This window comes from Delphinus delphis, chromosome 2, assembly GCF_949987515.2.
Source record: "Delphinus delphis chromosome 2, mDelDel1.2, whole genome shotgun sequence".
Taxonomy (NCBI): Eukaryota; Metazoa; Chordata; class Mammalia; order Artiodactyla; family Delphinidae; genus Delphinus; species Delphinus delphis.
Window position 1 is genome coordinate 51,915,743 of NC_082684.1, and position 18,044 is coordinate 51,933,786.

The 18,044-nt window shown below is 35.9% G+C and overlaps 1 pseudogene; it reads left to right on the forward strand.

Moving 5' to 3' along the window:
* Positions 1–17,040: 17,040 nt before the first annotated feature.
* On the forward strand, positions 17,041–17,826 carry LOC132419564 (RING finger and CHY zinc finger domain-containing protein 1 pseudogene; annotated as a pseudogene).
* The last annotated feature ends 218 nt before the right edge of the window (positions 17,827–18,044 follow it).

Consider the following 18,044-nt stretch of genomic DNA (forward strand, 5'->3'; position numbering starts at 1 on the left):
ATGAACATAGATGCTAATATCCTCAACAAAATACTAGCAAACAGAATCCAACAGCACATTAAAAGGATCATACACCATGATCCAGTGGGGTTTATCCCAGGAATGCAAGGATTCTTCAATATATGCAAATCCATCAATGTGATACATCATATTAACAACTTGAAGGAGAAAAACTGTATAATCATCTCAGTAGATGCAGAAAAAGCTTTTGACATAATTTAATACCCATTTATTATGAAAACCCTCCAGAATGTAGGCATAGAGGGAACCTACCTCAACATAATAAAGGCCATTTATGACAAACCCACAGCCAACATCATTCTCAATGATGAAAAACTGAAACCATTTCAACTAAGATCAGGAACAAGACAACGTTGTCCACTCACCACTATTATTCAACATAGTTTTGGAAGTTTTAACCAGAGCAATCAGAGAAGAAAACGAAATAAAAGGAATCCAAATTGGAAAAGAAGTAAAGCTGTCACTGTTTGCAGATGACATGATACTATACATAGAGAACCCTAAAGATGCTACCAGAAAACTAATCAACGAATTTGGTAAATTAGCAGGATAAAAAATTAATGCACAAAAATCTTTTGCATTCCTATACACTAATTATGAAAAATCTGAAAGAGAAATTAAGGAAACACCCCCACTTACCACTGCAACAAAAGAAATAAAATACCTAGGAAGCAACCTACCTAAAGAGACAAAAGCTCTGTATGCATAAAACTATAAGGCACTGATGAAAGAAATTGAAGATGATACAAACAGATGGGGAGATATACCATGTTCTTGGATTGGAAGAATCAACATTGTGAAAATGACTCTACTACCCAAAGCAATCTACAGATTCAAGGCAATCTCTATCAAACTACCAATGGCATTTTTCACAGAACTAAAGCAAAAAAATTCACAGTTTGTATTGAAACAAAAGACCCTGTATAGGGGCTCCCTGGTGGCGCAGTGGTTGAGAGTCTGCCTGCCGAGGCAGGGGACACGGGTCCGTGGCCCAGTCCGGGAAGATCCCACATGCCGTGGAGTGGCTAGGACCGTGAGCCATGGCCACTGAGCCTGCATGTCCAGAGCCTGTGCTCCACAACGGGAGAGACCACAACAGTGAGAGGCCCGCGTACCGCAAAACAAAACAAAACAAAGACCCTGAATAGTCAGAGCAATCTTGAGAAAGAAAAATGGAGCTGGAGGAAACAGGCTCCCTGACTTCAGACTACACTACAAAGCTACAGTCATCAAGACAGTATGGTACCAGCCCCAAAACAGAAATATAGACCAATGGGACAGGATAGAAAACCCAGAGATAAACCCACGCACATATGGTCACCTTATCTTTGATAAAGGAGGCAAGAATATACAGTGGAGAAAAGACAGCCTCTTCAATAAGTGGTTCTGGGAAAACTTGACAGCTACATGTAAAAGAATGAAATTAGAACACTCTCTAACACCATACACAAAAATAAACTCAAAATGGATTAAAGTCCTAAATGTAAGGCCAGACACTATAAAACTCTTAGAGGAAAATATATGCAGGATAATCCATGACATAAATTTCAGCCACATCCTTTTTGACCCAACTCCTAGAGAAATGGAAATAAAAACAAAAATAAACAAATGGGACCTAATGAAACTTAAAAGCTTTTGCACAGCAAAGGAAACCATAAACAAGACGAAAAGAGAACCCTCAGAATGGGAGAAAATAATTGCAAATGAAGCAATTGACAAAGGATTAATCTCCAAAATATACAAGTAGCTCTTGCAGCCCAATATCAAGAAAACAAAAAACCCAATCTAAAAATGGGTAGAAGACCTAAATAGACATTTCTCCAAAGAAGATATACAGATTACCAAGAAACACATGAAAGAATGCTCAACATCATTAATCATTAGAGAAGTACAAAGCAAAACTACAATGAGATGTCACCTCACACCAGTCAGAATGGCCATCATCAAAATATCTACAAATAATCAATGCTCGAGAGGGTGTGGAGAAAAGGCAACCCTCTTGCAGTGTTGCTTGGAAGGTAAAATGATACAGCCACTATGGAGAACAGTATGGAAGTTCCTTAAAAAACTAAACACAGAACTACAGCAATACAACCCAGCAATCCCACTCCTGGGGCATATACCTTGAGAAAACCCTAATTCAAAAAGAGTCATGTACCAAAATGTTCAGTGCAGCTCTTTTTACAGTAGGCAGGACATGGAACCAACCTAAGTGTCCATCAACAGATGAATGGATAAAGAAAATGTGGCACATATATACAATGGAATATTACTCAGCTATAAGAAGAAACAAAATTGAGTTATTTGTAGTGAGGTGGATGGACCTAGAGTCTGTCATACAGAGTGAAGTAAGTTAGAAAGAGAAAAACAAATACTGTATGCTAACTCATATACACAGAATGTAAAAAAAAAAAAAAAGTTCTGAAGAACCTAGGGGCACGACAGGAATAAAGACGCAGACATAGAGAATGGACTTGAGGACATGGGACGGGGGAAGGGTAAGCTGGGACGAAGTGAGAGAGTGGCATGGACTTATATATACTAACAAATGTAAAATAGATAGCTAGTGGGAAGCAGCTGCATAGCACAGGGAGATCAGCTCTGTGCTTTGTGACCACCTAGAGGGGTGAGATAGGGAGGGTGGGAGGGAGATGCAAGAGGGAAGAGATATGGGGATATATGTATATGTATAGCTGATTCAGTTTGTTATAAAGCAGAAACTAGCACACCATTGTAAAACAATTATATTCCAATAAAGATGTTAAGAAAAAAAGGAGAGCAAAAAAAGAAAAAGAAAAATTCTTAACAAGAATTTATTATTGGATTAGAGTCTTGAAGGAAGAGAGTAAATGTGTTTGAATACATTTCCAATAAAACTTGGCATGTTTTTAAAAGTGATGTATCGATCATTTTTGAATACAGATGCTTTTACTTTTCTTGTTAAAAAAGCTCTTCCTATGTAAATTTGACAGTTGGTAGCACAATAGAATTACTGACTTACATCTTATTCTCAACGCAATTTTATTTCTTTTTCCACCTTATCACAGGACTTGATGTTTCATTAAGGAACATGCCCCATTTTTGCTAATCCCTTAGGTTGTCCAAGGTTACGCATTTCTTTGCTTTTTGCCCCTAATCACCACATGACTGGGTCTAAGGAAGATGATTGTATTATTGCTACTAGTACACATCACCAAAGAAGGGAATTTATTCATGCTTCAAGTTCCTATTATAATTCCATCTGCACTCCTCATTGTACCAGCACCTCTTGAAATGAATATATCATAATGCACTTTGATCATTTAACCTTAAATACACATTCATACAAAGTCATTGCACATATACATTTTAACACTGAACCAAAAGAATACTATTTCAAACAGATTTATAGATAGGGATTTACAAGCATACGGATATTTTATAGGACTTTCTTTTAATAAATTGTATTATATTCATAGCACCAAAGTAGTGTTAATAGAACCTTTTTGGGGAAAGTGGAGATAGTTACAGCATAATCTGAAATGCTATGATAGTAATCATTAAAATAGAATTCCGTCTACATTGGAGAATCACTCAAGGTACAATACTAATTATGGGTCAAATTTTCATCTTAGACAATGAAGTATGTGTTATTAGTTTGACTAAGTAGTCAGTAGTAATCAAGAAGGATGAATTCCTTTTGAAAATGTTTTAAATAAATACTCTTTCCCAGACAATCAGCATAAAATATATCTCAAGTTACTTATTTTCTCAGTGCTTATATGATGATATAAATGATATATAATGATACTTGACATAGGCCATTAAGCCATCCTGATTCACTTAAAGTAATGTCACAAATGCTTCAGTCATTGAATTTCCATCATAAACTTTGTTCAAACAACATAATTGATAGTTAACATTCTTATCTGCTTCAGGCTCACTGTAGGTTTCTTTTTTTTATTTTTAATACTCTAACATCATTATCAGGAAGTGAGAGGCTAATCTCCTCTGCATTTTAGTTGATCACACTTGAGGAATACTTTCTCAATCCAATGAAACGACAGTGAAGGCCAGTGCAAAGAACAATTGACTTAGGGTACAGGGGATTTGGATTCTATGAAATATAGATTTCAATGAGATGCTAAATATTCTTTGTGGCTTACATATTATAAATCTAGGAAACTATCTGATTCATACCTGTATCAGCAAGAAATGATAAGAATAAATGGATTAATTTTTATGAAGTGGTTTGCACTCTTCTCAAGAAATCCTGGCACAAATTCAAAACACCAACGTTCCAAAGTAATTAGTTTCACTGTCCCCTGGAGTAAGAATATTCATGCATCATTATCAAACTAGACATTCAGAAGCTATTTAGCACTGCTATAAAAATAAGCTATGTTGACTTCAATACATCCCAAGTACTTTTGAACCAAATTGCCTTGTGATTTTCAAGTACTTGAATTCTGTTTTGTAAAACACAGCTTACAGTTTTCTGTAATAATAATTAATTCTTAGAATATATTTTAAATACTTAATAAGTCTTGTTCAAGACCAGATAACTGCTTTTCAACTCTAACATACTAATGATGTATAAATATATCCTCCATAAGCGTATTTCCCAGGTTTTATTCTCTCTTTGAAAAAAACCTTTCTCACTGAAACAACAACTATTTTGAGTAAGCTTTCAGCTCAGGTTCCAACTTCCAACTGTTTCCACACAGTCTTTGTAAACAACATTTAAATATCTGTATACCATTCTATTGGGTGTTTGTGCCTTTCCTTAGCCATTTTCTTACTGATAGTATGAGATTATTGCCTATTTTATCCTCTTATAGTAAGCACATAAAAGTATCTTTGTGCATAATTTTCTCATTCTTGGATTTAAGATTGTTTCCTAGGAACAGACATTTAGAAGTAGAATTTTACTGAGCCCAAGAGTGTTAAAAATTTAATGGCTTTTAAATGCATACTGCTAAATTGTTTTCCAAAAGGGTTGTACCAATTTACATGGTCACAATCAATGTATGAGAGTGCCTGTTTTACTCCACTCATATTATGCTATCAGAATCAAAACAATAGGAATATTGTCTATAAAAACAAAAACTGGTGACTCTTACTTGTTTATACAGAAGTATTCCAATGAAGCAATAAATGGATTATACTATCTATTCATGAGATTTGAGGTTAAACATTGTGCACTGTATATACACATTTATCTGTGCTTTTTTTCTGAAATCTGGGTAAAGTCAGAGTAAAGAAGTGATTATGGTATAAACAAAAAAAAAAGTCATATAGGAGATGACAGCATAGCTTTTAGAAGTTTGAAGTGGATACAAGATGGAAAGGGAATGTCAAAGGCAAGCACGATAATTCTTGCTTGAAGGGCTCTCACATTTGAAGACCAGGTATGATAGAGGTAGGATGAAACATGGACTAAAATGAGGAGAATGAACTGAAAGTGTTTGCAAGCATCTTAACCACAGGGCCCCTTCCCAGTCCTGTATAGCCAAGCATCTGCCTCTTTCACTCCTTGCAAAAGAATAGAGTTTTATTTGATGGAAAAATTGAACTAGATGCTCTATACCCAAGGACACCCAAGGCACAGTAGAAGAGGCACAGAGGCTGGCATTAAAAAAGAGCTAATAAGGGAAAGTCTAAAACCTCTTCTTACATAATAATACAAGGGAAATGTTAATGTCTTAAATCAATAACTCAACAAATAGAAGTATAACCCTATTATTTATAGCCAAGTATAACAGGAAGTTGCCAGAAAAAAACAGTTACAAAATTTAGGGGAGAGGGATTCAGAGTTAGTGAGAAATAAGGAAGGGGTCAGTTGTTTTTCCTTATAGTTAGACTTTTAAAATGTATATATTTACTTTGATCCAAAAAATGTGTCTGGAAAATAAAACATGGTAATAAAGGCTACCTACTTGAATGAAAGGACCAACCTATATATTATTTTGGACAGTTTCTTATTCCTGGGTCCTAAGGGTAATGAGGAGGGCAATTTAAGCAGAAGGACCTTGGTTGATGAACTTATCTTTTGCCAAGCCTGGCTCCACACATTTCTTATGTTTTTTCCAAGTAGACAAACCAATACATTAAAGCAGGTAAGGCAACATGAATATGTAGGGACATATGGGTTATTTAATGCCCAAACTTACTGAATAGTCACTAAATAACAACCCAGCAATATTTGGAAAGAAGTTCTCGCTTTCTTAGGTATGCAGACTCAAGCTAACCCTTTTCTAAGTCTCTCATATACATTCCCTCATACCCTCATTTTGTTCATTTATTTGTTGTTGTTGTTGTTTGAAGCATAATTGACCTACAATGCTATGTTAGTTCAGGTACATAACATAGTGATTAGATATTTCTATGCATTACAAAATGATCCTCACAATAAGTCTAATTACCATCTGTTATCATACAAAGTCATAATGTTATTGACTATATTCCCTATGCTGTACATTTCATCCCTGTGACTCATTTATTTTGTAACTGGAAGTTTGTACCTCTTAATTTCCCTCACCTATTCATGTCACTCATCTCCCCCTCTGGAAAACAACTGTTTTTTCTATGTATCTATAACTTTGCTCTGTTTTGTTATGTTTGTTCATTTACTTTTTAGATTATACACATAAGTGAAATCAGACAGTAAGTGTCTTTCTTTGTCTGATGTATTTCACTCAGCATAGAACCCTCTAGGTCCATTCATGTTGCCACAAATGGCAATATTTCATTCTTTTGCATGCCTGAGTAATATTCCATTGTATACATATACCACATCTTCTTTATCCATTCATCTGTTGATGGACGCTTAGGTTGCTTTGATAAGTGTAAATATTGGCTATTGTAAATAAAGTTGTGATTAACATAGGGGTGCATATATCTTTTTGAAGTAGTGTTTTTGTTTTCTTCAGAAAAACACACAGAACTGGAATTGCTGGATAGTTCTGTTTTTAATTTTTTGAAGTTTCCTTCACTGTACAAAAGCTTTTTAGTTTGATTGCAGTCCCATTTGTTTATTTTTGTTTTTATTTCCCTTGCCTGAAAGGACATATCCAAAAAATATTGCTAAGACTTATATCAAATAGCATACTGCCTATGTTTTTTTCTAGAAGTTTTATGGTTTCTGGTCTTATGTTTAAGTCTTTAATCCATTTTGAATTTATTTTGGTAATTGGTGTGAGAAGGTAGTACAGATTGATTCTTTTGCATATATCTGTACAGTTTTCCAAACACCATTTACTGAAGAGGCTGTCTTTTCCCCGTTATATATTTTTGCCTCCTTTATCATAGATTAATTGCCCATATAAGTGTATGTTCATTTCTGGGCTCTCTTTTCTTTTTTTTTTTTTTTTAACATCTTTATTGGGGTATAATTGCTTTACAATGGTGTGTTAGTTTCTGCTTTATAACAAAGTGAATCAGTCATACATAAACATATGTTCCCATATGTCTTCCCTGTTGCGTCTCCCTCCCTCCCACCCTCCCCATCCCACCCCTCCAGGCTGTCACAAAGCACCGAGCCAATATCCCTGTGCCATGCAGCTGCTTCCCACTAGCTATCTACCTTACTGCGTTTGTTACTATGTATATGCCCATGACTCTCTCTCGCCCTGTCACAGCTCACCCTTCCCCCTCCCCATAACCTCAAGTCCGTTCTCTAAGAGGTCTGCGTCTTTATTCCTGCTTTACCCCTAGGTTCTTCATGACATTTTTTTCTTAAATTCCATAGGGGCTCTCTTTTCTGTTTCATTGATCTGTGTGTCTGTTTTTGTGCCAGTTCTACACTGTTACAATTACTATTTGAATATACATATATACTGTTTGAATAATATAGTTTGAAATCAGGAAGAGTGATACCTCCAGCTTTCTTCTTTCTCTTGGGAATTTTTTTTTTCTTTTGTCTTGGGAAATTGTATATTCCTAGAAATTTATACATTCCTTCTAGTTGTCCATTTTATTGGCATATAATTGTCTGTACTAATCTCTTATGAGGCTTTGTATTTCTGTGGTGTCAGTTGTAACTTCTTTTCTATTTTATTTATTTGGGCCCTCTTTGTGTTTTTTGATGAGTCTGGCTAAAAGATTTATCAATTTTGTTTATCTTTTCAAAGAATCAGATCTTAGTTTTATTAATATTTTCTATTTTTTTCTAGTCTCTATTTCATTTATATCTGTTCTGATCTTTATTATTTCTTTCCATCTACTAACTGTGGGATTTTTTGTTCTTTTTCTTGTTCCTTTAAGTGTAAAGTTAGATGTTCATTTGAAATTTTTCTTGTTCCCTGAGGTAGGCTTATATTGCTATAAACTGGTCTCTTAGAACTCCTTTTACTGTGTCCCATATAGACTGTTGTGCTTCCATTTTCATTTGTCTCCAGGTATTTTTTAATTTTCTCTTTGATTTCTTCAGTAACCCACTGGTTGTTTAGTAGCTTGTTGGTTAGCCTCCAATTTTTTTTAGTTTTTTTCATACAGTTGATTTCTAGTCTTGTATTTTTTGTGGTTGGAAAAGATGTTTTATATAATTTCAATCTTCCTAAATTTACTGAGACTTGTTTGTGGCCTAGTATGTAATCTATCCTGGATAATGGTCCAAGTGCACTTGAAAAGAATGTGTTTTCTGTTGCCTTTGGATAGAATATTATATATATATATAAAATACAAAGAGAGAGAGAGAGAGAGAGAGAGAGAGAGAGAGAGAAATCTCCATCTGATCTAATGTATTTTTTAAGGCCAGTGTTTTTGTATTGATTTTATGTCTGGATGATCTGTTCATTGATGTAAATGGGGTGTTAACATCCCCTACTATTATTGCATTGCTGTCAATTTCTTCCTTTAGGTTTGTTAATATTTGCTGTACGTATTTAGGTGCTCCTATGTTGGGTGCATATATATTTACAATTATTATATCTTCTTGTTGGATTGATCCCTTGCCATTATGTAATGTCCTTCTTTCTCTCCTATTACAGTCTGTTTTAAAGTCTATTTAGTCTGATATAGGTATTGCACTCCCCCACACACACACCTTTCTTTTCTTTTTTTTTTGCGGTACACAGGCATCTCACTGTTGTGGCCTCTCCCATTGCGGAACACAGGCTCCGGACGCGCAGGCTCAGCGGCCATGGCTCACTGGCCCAGCTGCTCCGCGGCATGTGGGATCTTCCCAGACCGGGGCACGAACCTGTGTCTCCTGCCTTGGCAGGCGGACTCTCAACCACTGCACCACCAGGGAAGCCCCCACCTTTCTTTTTATTTCCTTTTGCATTGAATACTTTTTTCCATCCTCTCACTTTCATTCTCTGTGTATCTTTGGATCTGAAGTGAGTCATTTTAGGCCACTTCTATATGGTTGTTTTTTTTTAATCCATTCATCTACTCTATGTCTTTTGATTGGAGCATTTATTCCATTTACACTTATGAAATTATTGATAGGTATGTACTTATTGCCATTTTGTTAACTGTTTTTGGGTAGTTTTTTTTTGTTTGTTTTGTTTGTGGTACGTGGGCCTCTCACTGTTGTGGCCTCTCCCTTTGCGGAGCACAGGCTCCAGATGTGCAGGCTCAGCGGCCATGGCTCACTGGCCCAGCCGCTCCGCGGCATGTGGGATCTTCCCAGACCGGGGCACGAACCCGTGTCCCCTGCATCGGCAGGCAGACTCTCAACCACTGCGCCACCAGGGAAGCCCTGGGTAGTTTTTGTAGTTCTTTTTTGCTCCTTTCTTCTGTTTGATCACCCACCTTGTGACTTAATGACTATCTTTAGTGTTATGTTTGGATTCTCTTTTTTGTGTACCTATTATAGATTTTTGGTTTCTGGTTATCATGAGATTTAGATATAACATATATAAATATACACATATATATGATTATTATAAGTTGATGATCTCAAGTTCATATGCATTTTAACAACCCCACTTTTTTACTCCCCCTCCTCCACATTTAATTTTTTTTTAAATCATATTTTACATCTTTTGGTCTGTGTATCCCTTATCTAATGATTGTGGACATAAATGTTTTTATTGCTTTCATCTTTCAACCTTCCTACTAGCTTTATAAGTGTTTGATCTCCTACCTTTACTGTATATTTGCCTTTACCAATCAGTTTTTTCCTATTTCTAGTTGTAGTCTTTTTCATATTTCTAGTTGTGGTCTTTTCTGCTTAGAGAAGTCCCTTTAACATTTTTGGTAAATCCAGTTTAGTGGTGCTGAACTCTTAGTTTTGCTTTTATGTAAAACTCTTTATCTCACCTTTAAATATGAATGATAGTTTTGCCAGGTAGAATATTCTTGGTTGTATATTTTTTTTCTTTCATCACTTTGAATATATTGTGCCACTCCCATTAGGCCTGCAAAGTTTCTACTGAAAACTCAGCTGATAGCCTTAAAGGAGTTCTTCTGTATATAGTCAGGTGCTTTTCTCTTGCTGCTTTTGATATTCTCTCTTTATCTTTAATTTTTGCCATTGTAATTACAGTGAGTCTTGGTGTGGATTTCTTTAGGTTCATCTTATTTGGAACTCTGTGCCTACTGAACCTCTGTTTCCTTTCTCAGGTTAGGAAAGTTTCTGCCATTATCTCTTCAAATAAATTCTCCATCCCTTCCTCTCTTCTCCTTCTGGGACCTTATCATGCAAACGATAGTATGGCTGATGTTCTCCCATAGATCTCTTTTTTTTTTTTTTTAACATCTTTATTGGGGTATAATTGCTTTACAATGGTGTGTTAGTAGATCTCTTAATGTATCCTCATTTTTGAAACTTCTTTTTTTCTTTTCTATATTGAGCTTTTCTGTTCCATTATTCTATGCTCCAGTTCACTCATCTGTTACTCTGTTAATTCCTTCTAGTGTATTTTTAAATTTCAGTTATTGTATTCTTCAGCTCTACTTGGTTCTTCTTTATATTTTCTAACTTTTTGTTTTATTTCTCACTGTGTTTATACATTCTTCTCCTAAATTTTTTTTTTTTTTTTTTTTTTTTGCGGTACGCGGGCCTCTCACTGTTGTGGCCTCTCCCGTTGCGAAGCACAGGCTCCGAATGTGCAGGCTCAGTGGCCATGGCTTATGGGCCCGGCCACTCTGAGGCATGTGGGATCCTCCCGGACCGGGGCACGAACCCGCGTCCCCTGCGTTGGCAGGTGGACTCCCAACCACCGCTTCACCAGGGAAGCCCGCTTCTCCTAAGTTTATGATCATTATCTTGAATGATAAATACCCCTTGAATGAGGGGTTCAAGTAGATTGCTTATCTCTTCTTCTCTTAGTTCTTCTTCTGTGGTTTTATCTTGTTCCTTCTCTTAGAAAATATTCCTCTGTTGCCTCATATTACTGAATTCTCTGTTTTTATTCCTTTGTATTAGGTAGGTTGGTTATGTTTCCTGATCTTGAAGTGGCCTTATGTAGGAGACACCCTATGGGGCCCAGCCACACATTTCCCTCTGGTTGCCAGAGCTATATGTCCTAGGGGTGCCCACTATGTGAGTGATGTGGGCCCTTCTGTTGTGGCAGGGCTTACTATTGTGGGCATGCTTGTATGCATGGCTGGTTCCTGGCCTTGTTGACTGCCAGGCCCTTCCTTGCATGGAGACTGCTGGCCACTGGTGGGCAGGGCAATGTCCCAGTATGGCTGGCTGTGTTGCAAGGAGTCCTGAGTATGTTGCTGTCCCACTGGTTAGTGGGCTGGGCCCCAAGTCACCTGGCTGCTTTCCCATGCCCTCATTTTGGCTTGGTGTCAGCAATGTTTCTCAAACAGTCTACTCAGAATAAGTAAGTCTCCTTCTGTCTTTATCATTTACTTTATTTAGATGTGATTTTCATTATGATGTCATTTTGATAAAGTGAAGGTCCTATTTCCAGGAATGGTATATATGCAAAACAGCTTTAATCTTTAATTTTCATAATGAGCTACAAGCTAGTTTTTCTTGAAGTGGTGAGAATACTAACCATTCTGCAGTTCTATCCATTTACTTTTTAAAATTATCTCTCCCCAAATTCTGACTGACCTACTCTGTTTATAATGAAATTACTAACTTAACCCATTCTAGTTCTATGAGAGAAGTTGGATGCTATTCCAAACTTTTTATAAGTAGATTCCACGTTTTAGAAAAATTCTCACTCCACACACTAAATTTGGCATTTCAATGAAGTTTTAAGATAGGAAATAATTTATATAAGATTAAAATGGTGTATTACAGGTATCTGTCTACAGCATTCTCGTGCACTGAAGTGTACATAAGAATTTGTATGAGGAGTTTATTAACAGTACAAGCGCCTGCTCCTGCCCCTCCTTTTTGATCAGTAGGCCTGGAGTAGGACCTTAAAGTGGCAGCATTTGTAACCAGTACTCTGATGCAATTAGATTGAGAACCACATTTTGAAAAACATTAGTTTAAGTGCTTTTCTTCTGTGTGTGAGGAAGTGACCTAGCATTTCCCATTCAGAAAATACTGTCATACCTAAAGACATTCAATTTATCTGAATATGTGGGGAAAACTATTCCATAAGTGGACATAGAAATAAGCACTTTAGATTGTGAATTATTGAAATATAAACTTAGATGAAGAAAAAAATAATACCAGTATCAGGAAACCCACTAAAATCATCTAAAATAAAGAGGAAAATAAGGATTATCTCATGTTTATTGATCAAGTTTATATTTGACTAATAAATGAAATATTGGGAATTTAAGAGAACCCAATGTAATATACTCTTTTAGAGATAACTTTCAATAACTTTCATACAAATGTGATTAAGAGAAAAAATGACTAGTGCTAATTAAAGTTGAAGTAGTTTGAAAAATAAAAAATGGAAAGAATGCATAAGTGAATTTTAATGATTAAGGATAATTTATGCATATATGTGGAATCTAGAAGAATGGTACAGATGACCTGGTTTGCAAGGCAGAAATACAGACACAGATGTAGAGAACAAACGTATGAACACCAGGGGTGAAAAGCAGAGGGCGGGGGTGTGGGGGGGAGGTGGTGGGATGATTTGGGAGATTGGGATTGATATATATATATATATATATATATATATATATATATACACTAATATGTATAAAACAGATAACTAATAAGAACCTGCTACATAAAAATAAATTAAATTTAATAAATAAATTTTTAAAAAAGGATAATTTAATGTGCTGCTACTAATTGTGATGTTTATTATGCTTGGTTAAACATAGGGAATTTTTCTCCATGTTCCTTACTTGTTTTTTTGTATGTCTTAAAGTATCTTAACCTTCCAATGAGCCTTTCTGGCTAAATTTATAAAAATGGAGCAGAGTGATTTTGTTAATCATGCCAGCTAACTCTTTTCTTCAAATGCCAGCAAAATCTATGCGGCAGCCTGGCAAAAATGACTGATACATTTGATTCTTTCCTGATTAATTCCCCAGGGCACCCTGCATCTATCCAGAGTTGGGACTGGAAATCTTCACAGAACCATCTAAACACTATGATTGGAGGTCAGCTTTACATATTTTTGTCTCAGTTTGAAGTCATATCAATTTCAGTTTTCTAACTGCAGGCAACTGAAATTTAGTGTTGATTTCTATTCTGTTGATATTTTTGATTTGATTTGATGTTGTGAAATACTTAATAGGCAAAGTTCTAAATTTTACTATTTAATTTCCAAAGATGAAGTAAATACTCTTATGGGAAGGTGAAGTCCTAGAAGACTCATCCAAATACCAGAAAGTAGTCTTCACCATGGAGCAAATGGGGAGTGACAGAGTTCTGCCTGCAGAGAGAACCTGAGGTATGTTTTCTCAAGATGCTTGACCTCTAAGCTTCTCTTACAAAGGTGTCTGAAAGCATGTCTCCTGTCACATTCTTATCTTGAAGTTCATCTCTGTATTCTAGTGTTATGGAATGGGAGTTTCCAAATTTGTATTGCTTTTGCTGCATCCTCAACATTTTGATCTGCTATATTTTCATTACCAGTAAATTCACAATATTTTCTAATTTCCCCTGTGATTGACTTAAAAATTTTTTTCACAAATTTGGAGATTTTCTACTTACTTTTTCCTTAGTGAGCTCTAATTTAATCTTACAGTATTCAGAGAACATACACTGCTCTATTTTAAATCTTTGAAATGTGTTGAGACACGATTCATGGTCCAGAATATTTTGGTAAATGTTCTATGTGCAACTGAAAAAAATTATTTTTCTACGTTTGTTGGATGTAGTGTTCTGTAATCTCTATTAGGTCAAATTGGTTAATCATGTTGTTTCATTGTGCAATGACTCTGCTTTTTCTATAAGTTACTGGGAGAAGTGTTATAAAATCTCCAACACACACTGTGGATTTGTTGATTTCTCATTTTAGTTCTGTTACTTTTTAGTTTATATATTTTAAAGCTATGTTATTAAGTTTATATAAATGTATTAATATTATTTATTCCTGTTAAATTACCTATCATTAGGAAATGTCTCTCTTTATCTCAGCTGTTACTCTTAATTTTAACTACCTTTGTGCTATATTAATGTTATATGTTAATATAAATTAAAAATATGATATATAATATTAATACAGCTACACTAGCTTTGTTTTTGCTTGCACAGCATGCTTACATAGCATGTATGTCTGTCTATTTGGAGAATAAAATATTGCTCTTTATGTTCTATTTGTGGCATTTTTTTATTTGCCCTTTTATTTCTCCTTTCCTGGCTTTTTAAAAATTAGTTGCATATGTTTTATTATTTCAACATATAATTTCTATTATCTGACTTGCTATGACTTTTATTATCATTCTTTTACTGGTTATTTCAGATATTACAAAAGACACCAAAAATACCTAGGAATAAACTTAACCAAGGAGATAAGTGAAAGACCTATACTCTGAAAACTATAAAACACTGATGAAGGAATTTGAAAATGATACAAAGAAATGGAGAGAAATACCATGTTCTTGAACCAGAAGAATAAATATTATTAAAATTTCCATACTACACAAAGCAATCATAGAAGATAACATAGGCACAACACTCTTTGACATAAATTATAGAAATATTTTTCTAGATCTGTCTCCTAAGGCAAAAGAAATAAGAGCAAAAATAAATAAATTGGACCTAATTAAACTTAAAAGTTTTTGCACAGCAAAGAAAAACATCAAGAATATGAAAAGACAAGCTACTGAATGAAATAAAATATTTGCAAATGATAAAACCTGTAAGGGATTAATACCTAAAATATATAAACAGCTCATACAACTCAGTATTAAAAAAAAACCTAACAGCCCAATCGAAAAATGAGCAGAATACCTAAATAGACATTTCTTTAAAGATCATAGAGGGCCAACAGGCACATGAAAATATGCTCAACATCATTAATTATTAGAGAAATGCAAATCAAAACCACAATCAAACCCCACACCTATCAGAATGGCCATCATCAAAAACTCTACAAATAATAAATGCTGGAGATGGTGTGGAGAAAAAGAAACCCTTCTACACTGTTGGTGGGAATGTAAATTGGTGCAGCTACTATGGAAAACAATATGGAGGTTCCTTAAAAAATTAAAAATAGAGCTATCATATGATCTGGCAATTCCACTCCTGGGAATATATCTGGAAAAGATGAAAACTCTAATTGGAAAACATACATGCACCCTAATATTCATAGCAGCACTATTACAATAGCCAAGGCATGGAAACAACTTGAGTATCTATCAACAGATGATTGGTTTAAGAGGATGTGTGAGATATATATATATATAATATATATATATTATATATATATAAAAATAGAGAGAGATGTATAGATATGTATATATCTATAGATATATATACACACATATAAGAAATATTATTCAGCCATAAAATAGAATGAAATTCTACCTTTTGCAACAATATGGATGTAGCTAGAGAGTGCTATGATTAGTGAAATAAGTCAGACAAACATGTACCACAATGTCCACTGCAGCACTATTTACAATAGCCAGGACATGGAACCAACCTAAATGTCCATCGACAGATGAATGGATAAAGAAGATGTGGCACATATATACAATGGAATATTACTCAACCATAAATAGTAACGAAATTGAGTTATTTGTAGTGAGGTGGATGGACCTAGAGACTGTCATACAGAGTGAAGTAAGTCAGAAAGAGAAAAACAAATACCGTATTCTAACACATATGTATGGAATTAAAAAAAAATGGTACTGATGAACCTAGTTGCAGGGCAGGAATAAAGATGTAGACATAGAAAATGGACTTGAGCACATGGGGTGGGAAGGGGAAGCTGGGGCGAAGATAGTAGAATCGACATATATACACTACTGAATGTAAAATAGTTAGCTAGTGGGAAGCAGCAGCATAGAATAGGGAGATCAGCTCGGTGCTTTGAGATGACCTAGAGGGTTGAGATAGGGAGAATGGGAGGGAGGCTCAAGATGGAGAGAACATGGGGACATATGTATGCATATGGCTGATTCAGTTTGTTGTACAACAGAAACAAACACAGTATTGTGAAGCAATTATACTCCAATAAAGATCTATTAAAAAAAAAAGACAGGGCTTCCCTGGTGGCACAGTGGTTGAGAGTCTGCCTGCTGATGCAGGAGACACGGGTTCGTGCCCTGGTCCGGGAAGATCCCACATGCTGCGGAGCGGCTGGGCCCGTGAGCCACGGCCGCTGAGCCTGCGCGTCTGGAGACTGTGCTCCGCAACAGGAGAGGCCACAACAGTGAGAGGCCCGCGTACCGCAAAAAAAAAAAAAAAAAAAAAAAAAAAAGACAAATACCATATGTTATAAGTAGAATCTAAAAAATAAAACAAATCAATATATACAACAAAACAGAAAAAGACTCATAGGTATAGAGAACAAGCTAGTGGTTACCAATGACGAGAGGGAAGGGAGGAGGGGCAATATAAAGTTATGGGATTAAGAGATACAAACTACTGGGGAGCTGTACCCAGGATGGGGTAGGGTAGAGCTGTGATGCTTCTCAGGGCGTAGCTTTCGTCCTGGGGGAAGGGTCCGTGGAATTTGAGGGAAGGTGGAGGAGGTGGAGGAGATGGCGGCCTCGGCGCGGGAAGACGGCACCCGTAGGCAAGCGCAAGGGCGGCGGGGCTGCGAGCACTATGACAGAGGATGTCTCCTGAAGGCACCATGCTGTGACAAGCTTTATTCTTGCCAGTTGTGTCATGATAACAATGAAGATCATCTGCTAGATCACTTTAAAGTAAAGGAAGTGCAGTGCATAAACTGTGAAAAAATCCAACGTGCACAACAGACTTGTGGAGAATGTAGCACATTGTTTGGAGAACATTATTTTAGTATGTGCCATCTGTTTGACAAAGACAAGAAACAGTATCACTGTGAAAACTGTGGAATTTGTAGGATTGGTCCAAAGGAAGATTTTTTTTCACTGTCTGAAATGTAACTTATGCCTCACAATAAATCTCCAAGGAAAGCACAAGTGTATTGAAAATGTTTCCCGGCAGAATTGTCCAATATGTTTGCAGGACATTCACACATCTGTACTGTTGCTCATGTCTTGCCATGTGGACATCTTTTACACAGAACGTGTTATGAAGAAATGTTGAAAGAAGGCTACAGATGTCCATTATATATGCACTCTGCTTTAGATATGACTCGGTACTGGAGACAGCTGGATGACGAGGTAGCACAGACTCCTATGCCATCAGAATATCAGAACATGACTGTGGATATTCTCTGCAATGATTGCAATGGAAAATCTACAGTCTAGTTCCATATATTAGGCATGAAATGTAATATTTGTAAGTCCTACAATACTGCTCAGTCTGGAGGATGTAGAATTTCAGTAGATCAGCAATGACCAGCCTATACTGCACTGGACAACTCAGCATTTTCTGATATAGATAAGGGCTATCTTTTTATCATGATGCAGCAGAATCTGTGCATTAGAGTTGATGTGTTTTGCATTAGTGTCACAGGGTAAAATCATATTACAGGACTTAGGGACTCAGGGTCTCTTTATAGAATTATCACAGCTCTACATTGAATGAAAGCCACCATGCTTGTGTTTTGATTGGA